The sequence below is a fragment of the Bombus pascuorum genome, chromosome 3 (assembly GCF_905332965.1).
Source record: "Bombus pascuorum chromosome 3, iyBomPasc1.1, whole genome shotgun sequence".
Taxonomy (NCBI): Eukaryota; Metazoa; Arthropoda; class Insecta; order Hymenoptera; family Apidae; genus Bombus; species Bombus pascuorum.
Window position 1 is genome coordinate 13,165,010 of NC_083490.1, and position 21,218 is coordinate 13,186,227.

Consider the following 21,218-nt stretch of genomic DNA (forward strand, 5'->3'; position numbering starts at 1 on the left):
ATATAGGTCAACCGATCTGTTCAATCAGCCGAACGTACGTCGTTCCAACTAACCGTTTTCGGTACGGAAAATGTCTTCGACGTGCTTCATTTTTTCGTTCCTTCTTTTCATAATTCTTAATAAAGATAATTTGTCATCGTAAAATTTACAATAGGGACGAGAATGTTTGCTATTTTCAAGGGATTGAGTATTTTAATATTAACTGCTAGATATTTCTATGATGATGTTATCATATATTATCTTTATTATAATTTGTATTCTTATTGGTGGACAACAATTTTTTAGAATAAATGTTACTTTTGCTCACTGATAGTAAGCGTTCAAATAATTTCGAGGACCAATATATATCCTTGTGCATATATTTTATTTAAATTCGAAGATTTTTAAGCATTAAAGATATAAATATTTTTTGTCGTCCTCGATTTAAAAGGAAGAAGATTTCTACATTGCATCTTCATTTCCACGATCGATGTTTTACGAAAAAGTCACAAATCAAGGGAACCTAAAATCGTGTAAAAAGCTCACCGAATCGTGTAAGAGTTATCTTCTAAAAAGCATGGAAAATCATTGTCCCCATCCATTGCAGCGATCGCCCGCATATACATTGCATTTATCGGTCTGTTTACGTTCGAAACGATTAGCGAATCGAAAACTGCCCGTATGCAATTATTGCGTGTACCCTCGTCGTCATGCTAGCAAACAATTCCATGCTATACCAGAATTAAAGAAAAACTAATTGCATTATGTGTATTTCATACTTACTTTTATTATGATTTTTTTATTTTTATACGATACTTTCTTTATTTGAATTATTTAATAGTAATTTACAATTATTTAATGTTATTTTTACAATTAAATAGTCTTAAATTAATTAAAAAGGATAATGTTATGTAATAATTATGAAGGTGTATGTGTACCTTTCTCTAAGTTCTAACATAAAACTCATTCATACTTTCTGAAATACTTTCAAGGGTGCCCTCAGAAAATCAATAATATCGGCAATATTTCAATGTTCTCAAAGAGGATACTGTATTGGAGGATACTGACAATGGACGACATTGTATTGACAATAAATGTTGATCCTTTTAGTTAAAAACCTTGAAATATTGACAATATATATTAATAGTCTGAGGACACCCCAAGAATAAATGAAATAAAAAAAATATAATTATAATAGAATTCGCTATACGAAAGTTAAATTTTAAGTTAAATTGTATAAAACTAAGCACAATAGAGTGGTTAATTAAATTATCCTCTAGAATAGATCATATTGCATGTATTATTTTAAAATTTCTTTCTCTTTGTATATCAAAATTTCTTAAATCTACTCTCTTAATCACTAATTATTAGCTTGGATAATACATATTGCTGTTCCGAAACTAAATAGTTAACACTTCCAACTAAAGTTCGTCGAACATTTAACTTTCCATCAAGACTTTAGTACCATCACTTTCAATCAATATGTGTCCTATCAAATTTCCCTTTCAATATCGAAAGGTATTCATCTTCCGCAGCCTCTAAAATCTTACTATAAAACTTTTTCTGATGTATCATCATCTTTACAAATGGGTCGATGGATATAAAGTGTCATTTCTTAGCAGTTTGAATTTTATGGGTAAATGTAAATATCACCCATTAAATTTTATTAATTTATTTGAAAATTTGCTACAAAACACATACATTGAAAACTAAAACGGTTTATAATAAAAATATCAACATTTCGTTGTATTGACTGTTATAAATAATTTGTGAGATTTTTACGTATTTGAAAAAAAATGCCGTGGGAGTTAGAAATTTAAATTTAATCTTTTGGGGAAGTTAAATATATCTCCTCTTTCACCTACGCAACTTTCAATGCATAAATTTAAAGAGAAACTGTGACATTTCCATTTCGAAAATTGTTGCATTCTTAAACTGGCAATTCTCTTATAAATCTGTAATAACGAACCAAATTAGTCGCTGTATAAATTACATTGAATTACAGGAAAATTATAATACTTTTAACTAGATTTTTACCGAAAAAAATATTTCACATCTACCATTCCAATATTAACAACGTAAGATAAAAGGAAAAATATTTCATATTTTCCGCTCGCTATTTTTCAACTATTTAATCGGCGACAGCTCGAACAATCTTTCTTTCGAGGACGACGAAGGAAAGGTTGTTCTCTCGTCACGTGCAGTCCTATGAAAGCGTTCGCTCGTGAAAGTCCCGGTCGAGGCCACTGTTCCTGAAACGGCCGAGGACGATGGAGTGGAAACACGTTTCCTCTCGACGATCAAGAGGACGCCTCCACATCGAGAGTTCGACGCGTCCGATCACGTTTCCGGAAGTCGAATGCTTTTGTTCCTCTGGTCGCGCTTCTCTAGAGGTTAATTCGATATAGAGACCGCTGTCCACTTGTCCCTTTTCGCTCTCTTCAACTAGAATAGGGTTGATGTGATCGCGGAAAATGGCTCGAGAAATAGAGCTGTCGTTGATTGATCCTTCATCCAACGAATTGAACTTTGATAAATGCAGGAGAATAGATGAAGATCTTAATACGTTTTTATGACTTACCATTTTGTAGTATTTAATATCTTAAACTATAGAAAATATTGTTCTTTCTCTTTTGAACTTTTTATTAGGTTTTGAAATAAAGAAAATAAATGAGGATTATGATATGAAATGATGATTGTACTATGTAGAGTCATTGATAAGCATTGTACGATTTTTTCACGCCTTTTAAAAATCTAGAATAGTATGAACGTTAGATTTAGAATTAAACGACCTAGTTTCATCCGTGGGATACGAACATACGAATATAGATTTGTAGATTTATTAGGAATCTAAAAAAGTTTTGTAAAAATTAGTAACAACGACAAGGAATTATCTTTTACACATAGGTTTCAAAATTGTGAATTCCTCTAACGTGTTGTGTCTTTTCTGTTTCAGGTAAGAATTCCCAAAAGTATTCAATATGTTTGAGGATGGAAGAATAGAAATTCGGATTCCCTAAACCGTAAGTTATGAAGAATTAAAAACCGTCCTTCCCAAAACTGAAATAAGAATCAAATTTGAGAAAAGTTACTTCCAATGTGTGTCTGCGAAGGGTTGAAACGGCATTTCTCAAAACCACAATCAAATTGAAAAAAGAGGAGGAAAGTTTCAAGTACCGAATCATTCGTTCAACCCTTTCACAGGTCTTTATCGTTACAGAAAAATTTGTCCATCGAACCTTCGTCCTTCGTAACCCTTCGCGATGAGAAATCGATACTTATCATGTTCCACGGAGATGCCTCGTGAATCAGTCGACCACGTGGAAAAATATCCGTCTGGGTGGTCGTAAAAGTTCGTCCGTGAACCGTGTATCGAGCCACGCCAACAGCGTATATATGAAATTTATTTCTTGATTCGTGATGTGCCCATGGGAAAGCTGGTGGTTCGTCCGTAAAACAGGTTGCCATAGCTACACGCGGTTACGGGTGCCTTGAACCTTCGTATGAATCGCCTTCCTCCGTTTACAAAGCCTCTCGTCATGTTTTTAGCCTTGTAATTCCAATTCCTGGCCATTCTAAAGCCGTTTCGTCAGTAGATTGAGAGTTAGTTTCTCTGTCCATCGACGAAATCCGGAGATAGTTAATAGAAATCACCGTTTCGTGTCGTGTCAATGACCCAGCGAATGCTGTTATTTTAAAGCATGTTCCAATATCGAGCTAGAAGTCAATGTCAATGTTTTATCAGACGATGAATTTATTGTGAGATTATTGCTAGTGATATAAAATTATCTACTAGCATTAAATATAGAAACGAAATTTTTCCGAATTTTGGGTACAATCGAACTTTTATTTCGAATAAATCAAAACAGATGAGTCATCAGAATAATTTCCATTATTGTTTATGACTCTTTGCCTAGCAGTTTACGAATACCATCATGATAAAATAGAATAATACGAAATTTATTGTGCTTAGATCTAATCAATCAATATGCAAATACTGTATATGCTAATGATGCTAGATATTAACAGTAAATACTTCTAGCTACTGTATGTACCTGGATAATTAGATTTAGAACATCACAAAAAACATTCAATTGATCAGAGTCTGGCTGCCAAAAGAAGCTCAAGCATCATCCCCTTAAAATCTCCACTTCATTACATAGGTGTGACGTCAAATTTGTTAAGAATTTCAGTAGGTGTAGTCGTTACTAACCATTTTGTACCTACATGTATTACATATGTAAATCAAACTCAAACGTACTACAACTTTGGGAAATTGATTTCAAGTAGTACTTCATCCCCATGCGAACTTCAATGTCACAATTTCATTACTTACTTGGCTCTCCACGTTTCCGAGATTTCCGTCTCGAGTAGATCTGCCGAAGGTTTGCTCAGGTGAACGCGAATAAATCGATGGCCGTATGCAAATATCGTCGTGTGAATATCACCGAGAGGCTTCTCGCGTATGCAAAGGAGAACCTGGGCCATTTTCACGGCGGAACTTCTCACGGATGAGCTGGTCATAAATATGAATAATATTCGTGAACCATGATTGGAACAACGCGGAAGAAATGATTCAGGATAAAAGTCGCGGATACATTTCCTTTTTACGCGATCTTCGATGCGATCAAGTTGAATGCTTGACTTTCGTGATATTTCAATCGATGGTTCTTCGGATTACGTGGAAATTTGCGAAGAAATTGAGAATTTTAAATTCTTATTTTTTAAAGTAATCGTTGGATCATGTCCTTCTTTTTGTTATTCGTTTATTCATAGTCGCATCAACCAGTACGAGGTTATTAGCCTCAACTGGATAATATTTGTATTCTGTTACACGTGGAAAAGCATGTGTTCGTTTTAAAATATTAATGTTAAAGTCGACGTTTAATCAATGTTTTGTAATATTTTGTAAAAATGTGGCTGGATTTTTAATTTGTATTTTGATATATTAAAGCCTTGGAAGGACAATTTTTTATTAATTGGAGAATGTGTTGAACCCTTTTAGGTTTTTTGATATTAATTAGGTATTAAAATTTTTAATTTTGCAACAATACTTCATAGAAATGTATGTTGACTTTCACTTTAGTTTTGTTGGTATATTACAATCTTCCAATGTATTTTATGAATATTCGTATCTTTCAATTTGAATGAAAAATATTCTAATTATTCAAGGATCGTAATAATTACTGTAACTTGTAGTTTACAGCAATGTAAATAATTATCGTAATAATTAATGTAACAGTTTGTAACTTCTCTTCGTACAAGGAAGCTGGAGATCAAAAAGGTCACTATAGCTAAAGGGATATTCGAAGAACTGCAGGTCAGCCAGAATAAACATCCCGCTTTGTAGTGGTCATTTTGTTCTGAGGTAACATGGTTTCTCAACTTTAATAAGCTGAAAACCTGAATATATCGCCCACGCAACCACTTGTGCCTTAGATGAATTTTTTCGTACGATGCCGTGGTTACACTTTATAATCTCCATCTTCAACAGAATTCCGTAAAAATGAGCCGGCCAAACAATTTTCTTTCAGAGGAAAAAAAACGAAAAGAAGATATCCATCATAATTTTCTTTAGAAGAATTATTACAGGCTCAATCACAATTATTATCTTTGTCATATTATTCTTATCAGTATTTATATCTGAATATTCTAAGAAAATACTTCGAACGTAAAAAATACATTTTCGATTTATTTATTACGGTCAAGTCATTAAAAATTCTTCTAATTGCAATATCTATTAAAATAGAAAAAAACAGTTTTTAAAAAGAGGAATATGTTAAAAAATTGACAAAACGAATCAAATCTTTCGCTGACAACAGCTTTAGGAAAATAATTACCAAAGAAATTACGTTTCCCAATGGACAGCGTTTGTCGATCGTAATTTGACGACTAACGATTTTTTAGCAAAGACCTTCAATTACGAATGGATCGTCGCTGAAGAGTCCAATTAGTATCCGAATTGGTACCTCGCGAGACAAAAGCCAGGGCCGTTCGCTATTGAAAAGAACTTGAGTTATAAATGGTAGATAACTTTCTTTTATTGCGTGACCGCTTATAATATTTGATTTCGAAACGTAGATATGAGAAGGAAGAAACACTCGGAGACTGTGGATGCAACAAAAGGTTTCGTTACTTCGTAAAACAATCGTTTCTTGAAAACTGATACTAATAATAAAATACTTGTACTAATTGTGCTATATGGTATAAAATGTCGTTGTTATATATAATGTCAATTATAGATAATGTTACGACCGTTCGCGGAAAGACGCGGTCGCGAGGAAAACGCATCAGCGGAGGTGTAAATTCTCGCTACGATTCGTATAATCGACGCCGCGAATTAGTCGTTCCCCTTGTTTCGGTTAAGATAACAGGGGTGGTTCAATGAATTTAATACTGTGTTAACAGGTTAATATAGCGTGTATATTCAACAATACATTGTGTAATAATAAAAGCATCACAAATTATTTAGCGATGAATACAGTTAATGCGTTACAGAAATGCGACCCGACTTTATGATATCTCTCAATGAATTCGTTAGACTAAGCGACTTTATTTTCAATCGTCAGACCTCTCGATGTATGTCGTTTGAATCTTCAAATGAGACTGATTGCCCTTAGCTCAATTCTTTGTCTTCTCGGGGAGACAACCCCCACTACGCTGGGTTCACGCCACCGCTCGTAATCACGTAGGTCACCTTCTTTGTTAGAACGAAATAACGAACCGAAATCGACGTTTCTGGAACTCGCTGCTTGGTGACAACTATGCGCTCGTCGATACATTGTATATTTTTCGTCGGGCAGATAAGACGATCCGCCTGCGACGCTGTAGGACCGCGAGCGACGGTTAGGAAAACGATCTATACTAAGCCTCGTGACGTAACAGATAAATAAGCCATAAATTGAATGATTCGAAATGGAACATCTAGCCGCATCAATTTCATATACTTTTGTATATCGGTGTAATTAATAACTGTGGCTGTATATATGTTTTAGTTACATTCTACTGTAGTATCGGGAAATAATACTAATAATTTAATGATGGTTTATTTACAAAGAATGGATTGATACAGATGTTGATTATACAGGGAACGATGGTTATTTAACATGAACTAATCGCAATAACGTACTATACTTTAGACAACTCAATAATTAATTTGCAACTCTCGTCACAACGGATCCTCTGACTTCTCGATTTACACTCTCTGACTTCTCCACTGACACTGACTCTGAATTTGTCTTTCTGCCTTAGCTTCCTTTTTGTCCCTTTGCCTTAGTCTCACCACGCACATGTTACGAAACTCTTCAACTGAAGGACCGACGAGACATTGATGGTCCTGTCGGCACCTCGGCTCGCGACAATGTTTATGGTTTACCCGATATTTTTTAGGGCTTTTGTTCACGATACTACATTATATTTTAACATACATTAAACAATGCATTTTCTCATTTTCTCCGAGAAAGTATCGAGGTGCTTACATATGTCTTAAACGTATCTATTATTGTAGTTCAAAAGTTATTACAATTTGAATTTTATTTTTTGACAATTTTAATTTTAGTATCTGCTATAACAAGTATTAAAATGATTCTTCATCACATTTTCGTTTTTTTTTACGTTTTATTCGCGTCGCTTATCACGTGGATTGTGTCCGATAGTTGATTCCATAACACAGACAGTCGTCGTCTGACTAGCGACGTTCCTTTTCTACTGCGACTACCGACCATTCGCCTGGCGTTTGCCGTTGTATAATAATATGGAATTATATCATATACTATTTATATATCACATGTTAATGTTCTATTTGTAATTTAGTAAAGAAGTTTTATAATTAAGCTAAAAGTGTTGATGGATTGTGTATTTTTATTATATATTTTCGAAGGAAAGATCGAAGTCGTGAAGATTCAGGAATTTGCTATTAGGATTCTCTGGAAAGTATCGTTTCACTCTAAGGAGAATAGGCAACATGAATTGGAGCATGAATTTCAACCTCCGAACCGAATCCTGATGTCAATATATCGACGCACTAACTTGTGTGCTACGTGTTCTAGTACACTGGGTGATTCTTATGTTTATGGGAAATGTAATTGACAATTTCTGAATCAATTTATTTCATTGTTGATGTTTCTTCTTTCTTATTTGGATTATTTAGGGTAGAAATACAGTATATGATATTCAAACACTTTAGGATAAAGTTTCTCCTTTAACGGAAAACGTGTTGGACTACGAATTACCAATTACAGGGTTATGAATTAGAAGTGAAACTAAAGGTTTTAATAAATTAAATAATTTCAAAGCAAAGAATGAGAGAACAAAATCTTGAGTAATTTTTATCTTGAGTAATAAATGAAATAAAATTGTATATACAACAACTCTATCCCTGGAATTTTTTAATTCTAACTTTGATAATTCTCATAAATATGCAATAATGAAACTAATCGATCATTACTGTCAAGTGGATTAAATCGTGTAGAAATTACTTTAATTAAATATACAATATTTTAGAGAAATTAATACAAAGTTTTATCTAAAAGGAACACTCAAATCCAATATATGTGTATTAACAAATAAAAAGAACACTCAAATCCAATATATGTGTATTAACAAATAAAAAGATCACGAGAATTCTTACTCTGAAACAAAATTACCAGTCACCCCATATATGTGTATTAACCTAACAACAATTCGTTGGCAACAGAACGATTCTGTCTCCTTTCATCAGTAGCTGGTTTCCGACACGAATAAGGGTGGGGTCTCATCTAGCGAAATCGATGCAGGGACCATCGTGAAACGCCCCAAAAGCGACATCGAATCCAAAAACAGGGTCAAGGCTTCATGGGAATCTACAGGACCCACAAATTCAAATTCTCCCTCGAGGAATGTTTGCATTTGCCTCAGCCTGTTAGTAGAATTTCGAGCCCAACAACGTTCCTTTCATATCTTTTTCTCGTCCCTTTATACCGCCCCTTGTTGATCATTTACTTCTCTCTTTTATTTTTCCTATATCCAATACAATTTATTCTAATCTTAAATGAATTCAATGGATAAATTTTATTATATAATGAATTTATTATATATATATAACGAATAAAAATGAATTTAGTGCTATCGATATAAAATCTTTCTTGGCAAATGTTCTTCGCATGCTAAGAATAGCTCGTTAGCTTTTGCTAAAGTGAAATATCGACGGATAAGTTTACCAAACCCTGGTTTAGTTTATTCACCTTCGTGAGTTGTGGTCTATTGACACTCCAGTTGCCGTGACAGAAGTTTTGGTAGCGTACAAATCGCATCTAGCCAGTTGTTAATTTAATCATGGCAGCGAGTAGGTAGGTGGTGGTTTTTAATTTGACCACATCGCGACCGCTGTGTACTGAAATGTTCTCAACACCTACGCCGAGTTTTTAATAATTACGCACACCTACGTTTGCGAATATTGTACTCTTTTTTTTTGCACGTTAATTGTCAATGTTGACTTTTATTAACGTTCAAGTTTGCCAAAGAATTTTTCATAAAAATTTCTTATGGAAATATGTGGATAGTATTTAGAAGTTATCAGTTTTGTATACAGTGCACAGTACATCGAATTTTAATTTATCAAAAGATGTTCATTATGAATACTCGGTAGCAAAGTATTATTAATTCTGTTAAATTTAGGAAGCTTTGACAAAAATCATAAAAAGGAATTTCCATCGACATTAGTGGCAAAAAAAAAAAACTAAAACTCGTAAAATATTTTTAACACTTTATCATTGCTTTTTTTATCGTATGGTACTGTGTCAAGACTTGAAATCAAATTTCTTTCACGTACGATAAAAACAGAGTGGTGTAGGATAGAAAAAAGAAGATAGAAAGAGGATAGGTTTTGCTCGAGATTGTAAGTAATTTGTGACAACATACACGTTCCACGCAAATAGGCTAATCGAAACGGTTATTTATAACCGGACACCATTACGCCCGAAAATACAGTCGGTGCAAACGGAAATCATGGTAAACAAATGTCAATCGTCGTCGAATCATAGTATAGTTAGCTCATAATTTATGTATATTCAGGAAAAACAAATCAAACGCAGTAATATCGTTTACCTTGTCAAGGTACGTATCGATGGAGCTTAAATCAATCAATTTATACGACCATAATTTCATGGGAATGTACGAATGTTCCAAACAATTACTAATTCCTCGAGTACTATATGCACTCCAAGTTTACTTACAAATATTATGTTCTTTACATTATAAATGAGTTTGTTAGTAAAATACTTCAAATATATATATATTTGAAGATTTCTTTTTATTATAATTCAGAAAAATATTATCACACCAGTCGCATGATAATTTCAAATCTGCATTTTGCTCCGATTTTCTTCCTTGTTTTTCTCTAAAAATAAAATTTTGTTCTAAATTCTGTGTGTTTGATTGGAACTAAATAATAGAAGATTTTTTTCATATAATAACTTACTAACTAAATTGACAAATGTAGGCTCATAGATTTCTAAGCACAAACATTTTTTCCAGTTTTCCAATTTATCAGTAATGCTTCTATAACACGATACTACCAACTACTACTTTAAATCAATCGAATTTCCAGATACGCAATAATAAGGAAACACAAAGACCTATATAAATCATTGTGAACGTTCTAACACCACTGTAAAAATTTTCCAACCACGCAGAATCCATAAACAATTCACGAACAAACTTCCTTCCCCCGCAAATCCTCGGTACTTTTCATTCTTTCGTTTTTTCCTCTCAGCACTAAGCCATGGATGCTTTTTCCACCGTCCATTTTTATAAACCGATTTTTCCTTTTCCCATCCCATGCGATTCACAATGCAATGTGTCAAGGACAAACGAGTCGAAGTTGAAGAAAGAACAAAGTTTCCCACGGGCTCGAACCAAAGCAAAGGGACTGGAAATTCGCGAAGAAGTCTTCTTTATTTTCTTTTTTATTTTTATTTTTCTGTTTTTGTTTTCCTTTCTTCTTAATGCTTCTTTCTGTTGCAAGAAGTTTCAAGTGTTCGAAGGATTAAAGCGATAGAATTTCTCTGAGACGCGATAACTTACATATTGTATGCCTGACCATTGAACGTAACATAACGAAAGAAAAGGTGGACGTTCGAGGACACATGTCCGTTCCAATGGAACGAATGGCCCGATAAAAATGTTCCCCTGAAAGCGGTTTGCATATCGAATTTTACATCGATGTCGACGTTCGACGGATCTCTCAGAGTCGGTCAAGGTCCTGAGAACGAACGAAGATCCGCTGGATCTGGCATAGGTTTCTTTTACCAACGAGAAGTCGTGGATTCTACAGTTTCGCGGAAATTAACAAATCAGTGAATGTTAATAATTTATATTGACTTTCTTAAATAGTTCTCTTCTTAGTTTTTTTATTTTGGGGGAGGGTGCTGCATAAAATTTTCTAATGGATCTATGTATGCATTCATTTATTCATTTAATTACGACTAGATCTTTATAGATTATGTGGAATCTGATAAACATATTAAAATGATGAAACTTAAATTTGTTTTATAGTTACTACATCAGAGAATATGCAAATATTTTTGGTAAAATTGATGTTGATTTTTAGTGAGATTTATGTTTGTTTGTATCAAACATACTTCAATTTGCAGGAATTTATTTTATACTCAAATATTTAAAACGAGCATGAAATTATCTTCAAATAAACCTAAATCAATTAGATATATTGATGCGCGATAAATTAATATCCTAAATAAACTTCGTTGCCAAATACCTAAACAAATATTGTATATATTGGTAAACGAAGTAGTAAATTACAAACTCGCACATTTCAGAGAAAATAAAAACTTATTAACAAAAATGGACGAAAGTTGGTACAAATTTAAAAATATTGAAAGTAAAATACATAACTATCACAAAATTTGTTAAAGATGAGATATACTTTTACTCATGTTCCACTTATTTATCACTCCGTGAAAATGTAAATTTATAGAAATATCGGAAATATATACGGTCTAACCTGTCACTGTTTGAATAATGTGCTTTGAAACTAGCTAAATATTAAATTCTTGTCACCACTTTCCAATTTCCACAGAAAGTAACCAAATAATAAGTTTTCCTTTTCACTTTGTGAAATGAAACATTTTCTCATACACAAGCATCGATAAATACTCTCGAAGAGGATAACCACAAAAATAACGTGTTCAACGAACTCGTTCGAAAGAAGACGGAGATAGAACACGGAGGAAAGCGATGGATGCTCGTTAAATTTCGTAGAAGTCAATAGACAGAGCTCTTAACGATGAAACCAGGAAGCAACCCTGACCGAGTTTTCGGTGATAGAGAGAAGGAGATAGAACATAGATGCTGAAGCGAACATTGGCCAACGTGGCGAAGCATCAAAGCTTATAAATGTTGTATCAAAGAACGCCAACGCGAACCGATTGACCCTGACCAGATTCCGCCTCTGTGTAACTGAGATGACATCGCTTTTTCAAGCGACGGTTTATGTGGCAAACGCCTTAGCGCCGGTCTTTGGAACTAGCTGTAAGAACCAGAAAGACAAACTCGATTGATCGTTCGAAGAAATCGAATAGAAACGTTGCGCGATTTTAAAAATGAGGATTTATGTGAGCTCTGTGGGAAATAAGGCAGTAGAAGGATTCTAGAAAATGCTTTGTCATAAAAAATATAGGATGAGAAATTTTCAGGGTGATCTGTCGTTATAAGATCGGGAATAAATATTGTGAGATGATATATTGTGTTACTTATTTGAAAAATTTGTAGCAAAATATAAAAAGTTAATTTTTAAGATTACAAAATTTAGAGTTTGCACACGGGAAATAACGTTGTCTTGCTGATACACATTTTCCTGTTGACCGATCACGAATTTTCGTCGTTAATTGTTACATTTATTATTCAGTTATCAGTATTATAAGTCGATATTTCGTTATTTCCCAGAAATTTTGTATTTTCATAATAATAGATAATTATCTTGCAGTCTTGAAAATGCTAGGAATTTTCCAGGTAACTCAATAAATGAGAATTTGTGAAAATGTGGAATAGAACATGTGGTGGGATTACAATATGCAACGTAATATGGATAATATGGACCAGTGGAGACTACATTAGAATACGTGGAATGTGTGGACTAGAATATGGAGAATTTAGAAAATGATTTGTTCTGTTAACCTAGATTAGCTTAAATATCCTTGCAGAATAAAGTTACAGTATAATTTTTGTATTTCGTCAAATGGAAGGGAAATGATATTATTTTGAAAGAAAGAAAATATTCGGTATATCTAGGTCAATGTCTGGAAACATCGTGAAGTATATAATAGTCAAAATGAGAATAAAAAATTGAGAGAACACAAAAAAGGAAAAAAGACGTCTTTGTGTTTCTTCTTCGTTTGATCAGATAAATAACTGTAATATTACATTTTTATATACAATATTTTATATACAATTTCAGTCAAATAAAAGCAATATTGGACTCCCATTGAAATTAGAACTACACTTGAAACTGGTTTCGAATAGAATAAATTTTAAATTTTAAATTAATAATTTTAAATTAGATCCATTTTACTCTGATTATTATGAAATAAACTTTTCGTCGAATATTAGAAATCCAATGTCGTTTCAACGCATTCCTCGTTCATTTTATTAAATACTGCAATTAATTTTCAAACGATTTCTTTCCGAGAGAAAAAACGCATGTTAATAAAAAGTATAACAGTAATAAACTGAATCTCGTAACGAAAATTTTATATTAGTTGTCATCTATTTGTTATTTACAAAATTTAATCTACTTACCATTTATCATCTAATTCAATTGCAACTTAGTATCCAATTTCCAGATAAAATAATTTCTTCGAAAATTTGTTGTGACAAGATACTTTAACAAATATGTGTATGTATTCTTCTTCCTCTGACTATCGATGGAACTCTTTTTAAGAATATTTACAATTCAGGTTCGAGATAATCGAAAAGCAGTCACAACTAAACGTCAATTTACTTGATATAAGGAAAAATCGACGCATGTTTCTCGAGAAGAAGCCAGTCGAGCTGCCGTCAAAGATACGAGAAAAACAATATTGGCTCCTGTATTTCGATGCCAAGGAGTCGAATGATGTTCGCGATCCTTGCCATTTCGACTTCATTCATTCTTAACTCGAACTGTCGCCTGTCGACTCATCGAAACCGTGGACAATCGTAAATACATGAACAATCGCACGTTTCTTTCTACGCATCCTTTCTCTTTTTTCTTTCTATTTCGACTTTTCTTTTCCTCCGCATTTACTCTTCGTCTTTTCGTTGTTCACTGGAGCTACGACGAGTGGTTGAAGAGGCGTGAAATTCTATTGCTTTGGTTCCCTTCATTCGGAGAATCAAAATTCTCCAAGCGCGAACGTCGAGGGTTCCTCTGGCTCCTTTCGAATGAAAAGCGGAAAATCTTTTGTGCGTGTTTTCTAAAATTTCACGTGCAACTTGTGCTTCAAGAATTTCGATTTTTTTGCTGGCTTTTAACCCAGAGAAGAAGTAATTGTATTTTTGTTTTATTTAGTAATTATTAATTCTTATTTATTTATCTATTTATTCATTGAATAATTTACCGGCATTAGACTTACGACACAAAAAAGAAAAGAGTTACAATGTTAAATACACGAGTTAAAAAGAGAGAAATTAGAAACTAAAGTATAATGACTCATGAAGACTTAAATAATTGCAAAGTTGATCGTCTAAACAGGAAGAACCAGAGAAGAGATCGGTTAGATCGAAAATATCATTTACATATATTCATTTATCTAGTATTAACAATTTTGTAATTAGTTAGAAATTTTTGGGTTAGATAATATCATACAGTAAGCAGAATGAGAGCATCTTCCAGATACTATTAAAAATTTCATGATCGGAAGAGAAATATTGTTTTCTTGAGAAGATTTCCGTAAAAAAGACGAAGTTTCTTGAGTGTTTTAGTAATCCTCTTTGCTGGTATCAAGAATCAGTCTTGACTGAAGTACGGTCTTCAGTGAGTTCTAAAGAATTGAAGAGCAATTTCGCTTAACTTTTAGTCCGACTTTATTTAACCTGACTCTTCTCATTCAAATGGTATAAAGTTAGTTAAAAAATTTGTGCTACGTTGATACGTACAAAAAAAGATATAATACAACAAAAAGAAACCAAGTGTAATTTACAGTTCGAAGAAACTTTTTCTGACAAAATTTATAATTTAATTATTATTATACATTTTGACAAGATGGTCCAGCAAAATAATCTCTTCGTGGAGAGTCAAATTAACTACCTCAATAAAAAGGATGAAAGATAAAAAGAAAATATAATTCAAATCTTCTTCTTTGTTCACTCCTAAGAAATTATTCTTTGCTACAAATCATTTTTATCGTTCATCTTGTTATCTATGAACACTCTCTGCGCGCAGAGAAATTGTTTTTGTCATAAAAAAAGCAATTTCTTCTCGTAACTTCATGAAATTTGATTAAAAAACTCTTGGTTTTGTCGAATTTTTATCTTTCGAAATGACAATCGTCGCAGCTTCTAGCAACTAGCGTTCGTTCATTGCACTTACGTTCATCATCCGTCAGGCTCGAAATTCAGTTTAAAAAATACCCAGACGGGTAGCTATTGTCTGACGTTAGTGACATTTATGAACGAAGTCACGAGTTGACGACGAGCCGTCGTAGTTCGCGTGACACGCGAATCCACGTCGACGGTGTGTTAATTTGCATGATTGAAAAATTACAGCCTGCCTGGGAAGTGCGGTCGTTTCGAAAGTTGGCCGTGTTTCTGTCCTTAAAAGCCTTGGAAATATCAAAATTCTGCGACGAAACGTCGCTAACGAATGGCTGAACTCGCATTTCACGATGAAATTTTCGATTTTCAACGTTTGACTGTCGCGCGACTGATTTTACGTTAAAATAAAAAAGAGAGAAAGAAGTGAAATGATCTAAAGTCACGAAAAAACGAGGAACTTCTTATTTTAAAATATTATCATATATTTGTTTGTGTATCTAGTTTTAACACATTTTAAAACATTTTATCACATTATCGTTATTTTTATCTTCAGAGCGTAATAATAAAAAATGTGAACTTCCGCTACTTGATCTCGTTTCAAAAATAACGTTATTTTAAATATTAAATCGACTTTTATCAAATCACATGTAGTACATGTAGTATCCTTATTGTGTATGAGCATATTACGTATGTTACACCAAACATTTTGAAATTTCATTAGTAGCAGTTATGACACCCAACTATCATGCATATGTTATAAAATATATTGTAAAGTTTTTAAAGATTCTGAAGATGTATACAAAATTTATACAATTAGTTAGGATATTTAATGTACGTATATATTTTGCAGTGATTATAAAAGTTGACTGAGATTATTTTTAACATTTCTTATTCATATGCTTGACATGATTGTTCATACTATACGTATACTAATTTTTTACTAAATATAAGTTCACAGAAAATATCTTGTAACTTCTACATATATTTTTAAATTAAATTCAAATTTTGCCAATACAATCTTAGCAATCGCGTCTCATTATAGTGCTAATGAAATATTAAAATGTTTTATATAACACGCACAATGTCTACATCAAAATTTTCTATGGTAAGTGTACGAATACCTTTGCGAGCAGTTGTATAAACGAAATAAATATCTGAATGGTTTCTCCGTGAAGCTTCCATTGTTCGTCTTCCGGAAATACCGACGTGTTTCTTTCAAAATGCTATAGAAACTGATGGCGATCATCTTTCATCCTCGATTCTACCTTAAGAGATTACCTCGTCCTCGTGATACACACCTGGAACAGGTATTGATACTGCACACTGTTGATTGATCGAAGAACGTTAGCGAACATATTACGAACGTAACAAGCTCGACATCGTAGTCGCAACGTCTTTATTGCATATCGACGATCGATGATTCGATTCTGGAAAAAGAAAGACTGTGCTTCGATCTCGAACCTGCTGATTCACATCGAATTTCGTCGAACGAGTAGGTACATACGTCGTATACGAAACCATTTGCAAGGAATGAAAGTCGAACGATTTCTCTGATGAATCTTTACATCACTGGCATTGTATGTTAAAAATGATCGTCGAAGGAAAAGTTAAATTAGAATATTGGAATTATCTGAGATATTGCTGTAGGGTAGAAGTTGTGGGGCTTTGGAAATTGCGTATTGTAGCATGAAAGTGACGTATTCGATATTATTTGGATGAAGACATATGTTTCTATTTGAAAATGTGAAGAAACGAGGTAAATAGTTCTATTTATTAATCGAGTGCATATGTAGTATATGTATCATAAATATTGAGAATTAATAAAAAATTGGTATATATAAAATACAAAAGAACCGATTGATGCTCTAGCTAGCATAGATCATTTGAAAAATTTGGCACGAATGGAATAACAGTTTAAAAATACATTATCTCGTATCTCAAACAGTTTTTTCTTTCCAATTCTACAAACAAGGTTTCACACACTTGTCTCGCGAATTAAACTGTCTAAGGTAACGCACTTTCATCGAGTACTGACAATTTGTTAGTTGACAATTTCGATAAAATATTGCCTCCATGAAGAAAATAGGAAGAAAGCAAAGGGAGGAAGAACGCCACGAAGAGGATGGATCGACGAAAAGCGAGGCCAAGTAGGCTTCCGTGGAAGCACTCTTCAATTAGAATGCCTGGCTCCAGACAGGGAGCTTCTCTGAATGACCCATTCACGAAAGCTTACGCGACACAGCTCGAATTTCCGTACAAGCAAATCTTCGTTTGCTTTTCTCGTAGGTACATTTGCCCATTCATTACGTTTTTTGCTCTCCTTGCTCCTCATCTATCGATTCGTACGGTTTTAAAAATATTTTGTACATGCGATTTGATGTTAAAAACCGTGATGCCATTTGAATATTATTTGTGTCTGGTACCTTTCTTGATAGATTAAATGGCCTTATGGAGGGTTAATTATTAATTAATGCTTATTAGATCTAGCCATGATTTAGTTTTAACTCTCAAATAGTATCGTTTGGTTATAGCTGACCATAATAAATAATACTTATTTTAAAAATTCAGGACATTTAATTTTTCTCTATATTCTACACTGTTTACTTTTCTTCGTTCCTACTTTTTATCAGTGATTCTCCATTAACTTTTCATACGCGTTTCAAAGGAAACTCTAACAAGCAAGCAGTAAACTATAAAATTTCCACAAAATAGTTTTTCTTAAAATTCTTTTGATTCTCTCCTACTCGATGGCAAATTTTCCCTGAAGCTTCGATATATTGCATCGTACGAAAAAATATAAAAAGAAAAGGGAAAGAGGGAACTACAAAAATAACTCTCAATGTGGACGAAGGGAACTTCAATTTCCACGTAGTAAATTAAAACGAACTATCTCTATTAATTGTGAGGAACGGTGGAACATGGCAATACACTTCGTGCTACATAACCAGTTTTCCCAGGGAAAGCTCGTGAAAGTAGGAGCGCCGTAAAGAAGCCCGCTTTATTTCGGCTATAAAAGCGAAATGAAACGAACGAGCCCACAAAACGTTCGAATTCTGAGCCTACACGTTCCTGCCAAATGTTGTAAACGTCACGTCGTACGTAAGGCTTACCTAACCGTATGTCAGGAAAATTTCACTGAAATTGCAGTAGAACAATGTCAACTATGGCTCCTTTGTTAGTCATCGTGTGTCGTGAAATCATAGCTCTGTGATTCTCAGGATATATCGCCTACGTGGTTCATGTTCACCTATGTAAACGTATGTAATATGATCACGTAACAAGATATGTTGCATCGTGTGATAAATTAGATGCTACATTCGTCATACTACAAATTATTGTATAGTGTTGTATGATGAGAATAATAATTGTTTTATTAGTATGTTATATGAATAATTCATCGATTATTTCCAGGTTTCCCTTACTCTTCTCACGTTACTTGCTACCTTTGTCATATTATCAAATTATTCAATCAGAATAGTAATTGTTTTACTGACATATTTAGATAATTAACGGAGAGAATAATTCTCATCTTCTATAAAAGGGTTAAACTTATATTCTAAAAATAAGCAAAAGATATACAGTGCTCAGAATAGTAACAATAAAGCAGCAATGAAATAAACGATGTATCTACGTGTATTATTATTTAGAAGAATTTTAAGATAATTTATTATTCGACATATACATTCGTTTTCTAGCCATTGTAGAGGTTAAACAACGTCGGAAACTGTATTCTTCAAGTAAATGAAACTATTTAACGATTGGGAAGTTAGGTACAAACAGAGGAAGATTACAGGATGCCTTATAGTGAGTCGATATTGTCGAGAATTTGCATTCCATCGTTTTCCATCGATGCTCCCGGGAATATTGAAAAATCGACTACCTACAGTGCAATACTCGGATGGTGGAAAACACTTAAGAGATTCGTTTGCATGGAAATACCTTGTAAACTTCGAGAAGAGCAGTGAAACACGCGTGTGGGAAGTTGTATAAAGCGGAACATGAACTGAAGTTGCACGAACTGTAGCACCATGGAATTTCACTATATCGCTTCTCTTACATTCTTTACCTGTATCGTTCATTCAAAGCTATTTTTAGAAAGAAATCAAAGATACAGTTGTTAAGGAGCGATAATTCATTGAAAATAGTCCATTAGTATTCGGACACTTTGTACAATTTGATTAAGATATTTTATATTCTTGAGATATTTTTAAGTGATATATGTCTTTCAATAATGTGGAGGTATGCAAATACTTATCGTTAGAGGGAAAATGTTTCTGTTAAAAAACAGCATTCCTGAGAAAACGGCAGGTTGGAAACTGGAAATAGAATCTCGATGCAAATATTTTCAATATCATTCATTTCGAGTAGGATTGCCCCTAATGGAAAAAGAGCTGTGACAAATGCAACAAATCTTTCGCGTGCCAGGATTCTTCGTTTCCTCGTTTCGAAACGCATTGCTCTCTGTTGCTTCGAACATTCGCAGTCCGCTGTGATCGACAGATGCTGTCTGGGAAAATTCACACTCAACCATGCAAACGGTGGAACGCACATCATTGAAAGCAGTGCTCGACAAAAATATGTAAAAACATTCTCGTTCTACGAATGAGCGTTGCAAAAAAATATTGACAGTTATCGACTGCAATCTCGTGTCGATAACACTACCTGTCATCCTAGGATCAATCAATTTATTCTATAACGATGTAATAAAACGAAAAAAGAGAGAAAAAATAGAGAAAGCTCAGAAATATGCATTAATTTTATTTGTTTCTAGCATAACGTTTAATGATTAATGAAAAGAATGTTTGTTCATTCTTTGGTTATCTGTTTTATTCTGAAATATATCGCATTTTGTGCTATTCATATTTAACCGAAGTTTCCTGATTCTTGACGACCTGTTGTGCTTGACTTATGGCATATGACATCATCGTATCATTTTATAGTAGAAGTTACAACATAAACGAAAGTTAGATCTTAATTAATACTAAAGTATGTCGTAGATAGAAATTGTCATAAAAGTAAAATACCTATATTAGTTACAAAGAAAGATAGTAATTAAACTATACTGCAAAAGAAAAAATTAAAACTTTGTATCATTTTCTTAATATCTTAATTCTTCTATAAGATTTATTTTTTATGAGATTTATCAGCTACAAACAGTTGCTTTATTATTACCTAGTGGCTTTTAATCATGTCACGATATTCTACATACAACGATTATAAGAAATAGAATCGTCGCAATTAATATACAACTCCTCAGAAATATGCAAAGTCCAAATATTTGAGTGGTAACGCAGCATACGCGGAAACCAGCGTAACCACAGTTCGGGTATTCCCTCCACGTTCCAAACAATATCCACCAACCTCCCTACACGGGTGCTCTAAACCACCCCCTCTACTAGACTAGCGTGTCAGCCCTCGATCCTCCCTCTCTCGTCAGCTCGTCTCGTCAGTGTCTCGCCTTCCTTTTCCGCGGCGGATCCCAAGGTCGACGGGCCTCAGCTCGAAGTCGAGGCCAAACACGGAGAGTGGTAGTGGCGGGTTGATAGAGCCACGCGTCGACGTGGACGTCGACAGAGTAACCGGAAAGAGAGTCCAGGAGTAATGATCGATACTGCTGATACAGAGAGCCGGATCCTGATCGGAGACGGCTGCGCCCTCGTTGGCTCTGTCTCCCCTCCTCCCTACTCTCCTTTCTCATAGCCACGGAAGGACGAATTTTCGTGTCTTCTGTT

At 33.8% G+C, this 21,218-nt stretch overlaps 1 protein-coding gene and 1 long non-coding RNA gene across 13 annotated transcripts in view; both read left to right on the plus strand.

Moving 5' to 3' along the window:
• The window catches only part of LOC132905317 (uncharacterized), a 37,436-nt gene extending 33,631 nt beyond the window's left edge, over window positions 1-3,805 (plus strand). The window contains exon 2 of the long non-coding RNA XR_009657778.1: window positions 2,936-3,805. This is a non-coding gene — a long non-coding RNA (uncharacterized LOC132905317). The remainder of the gene's footprint in view (window positions 1-2,935) is intronic.
• Window positions 1-21,218, plus strand: part of LOC132905063 (phosphatase and actin regulator 4B) — a 397,089-nt gene that overhangs the window by 295,508 nt on the left and 80,363 nt on the right. The gene's annotated exons all lie outside the window — the stretch shown is intronic.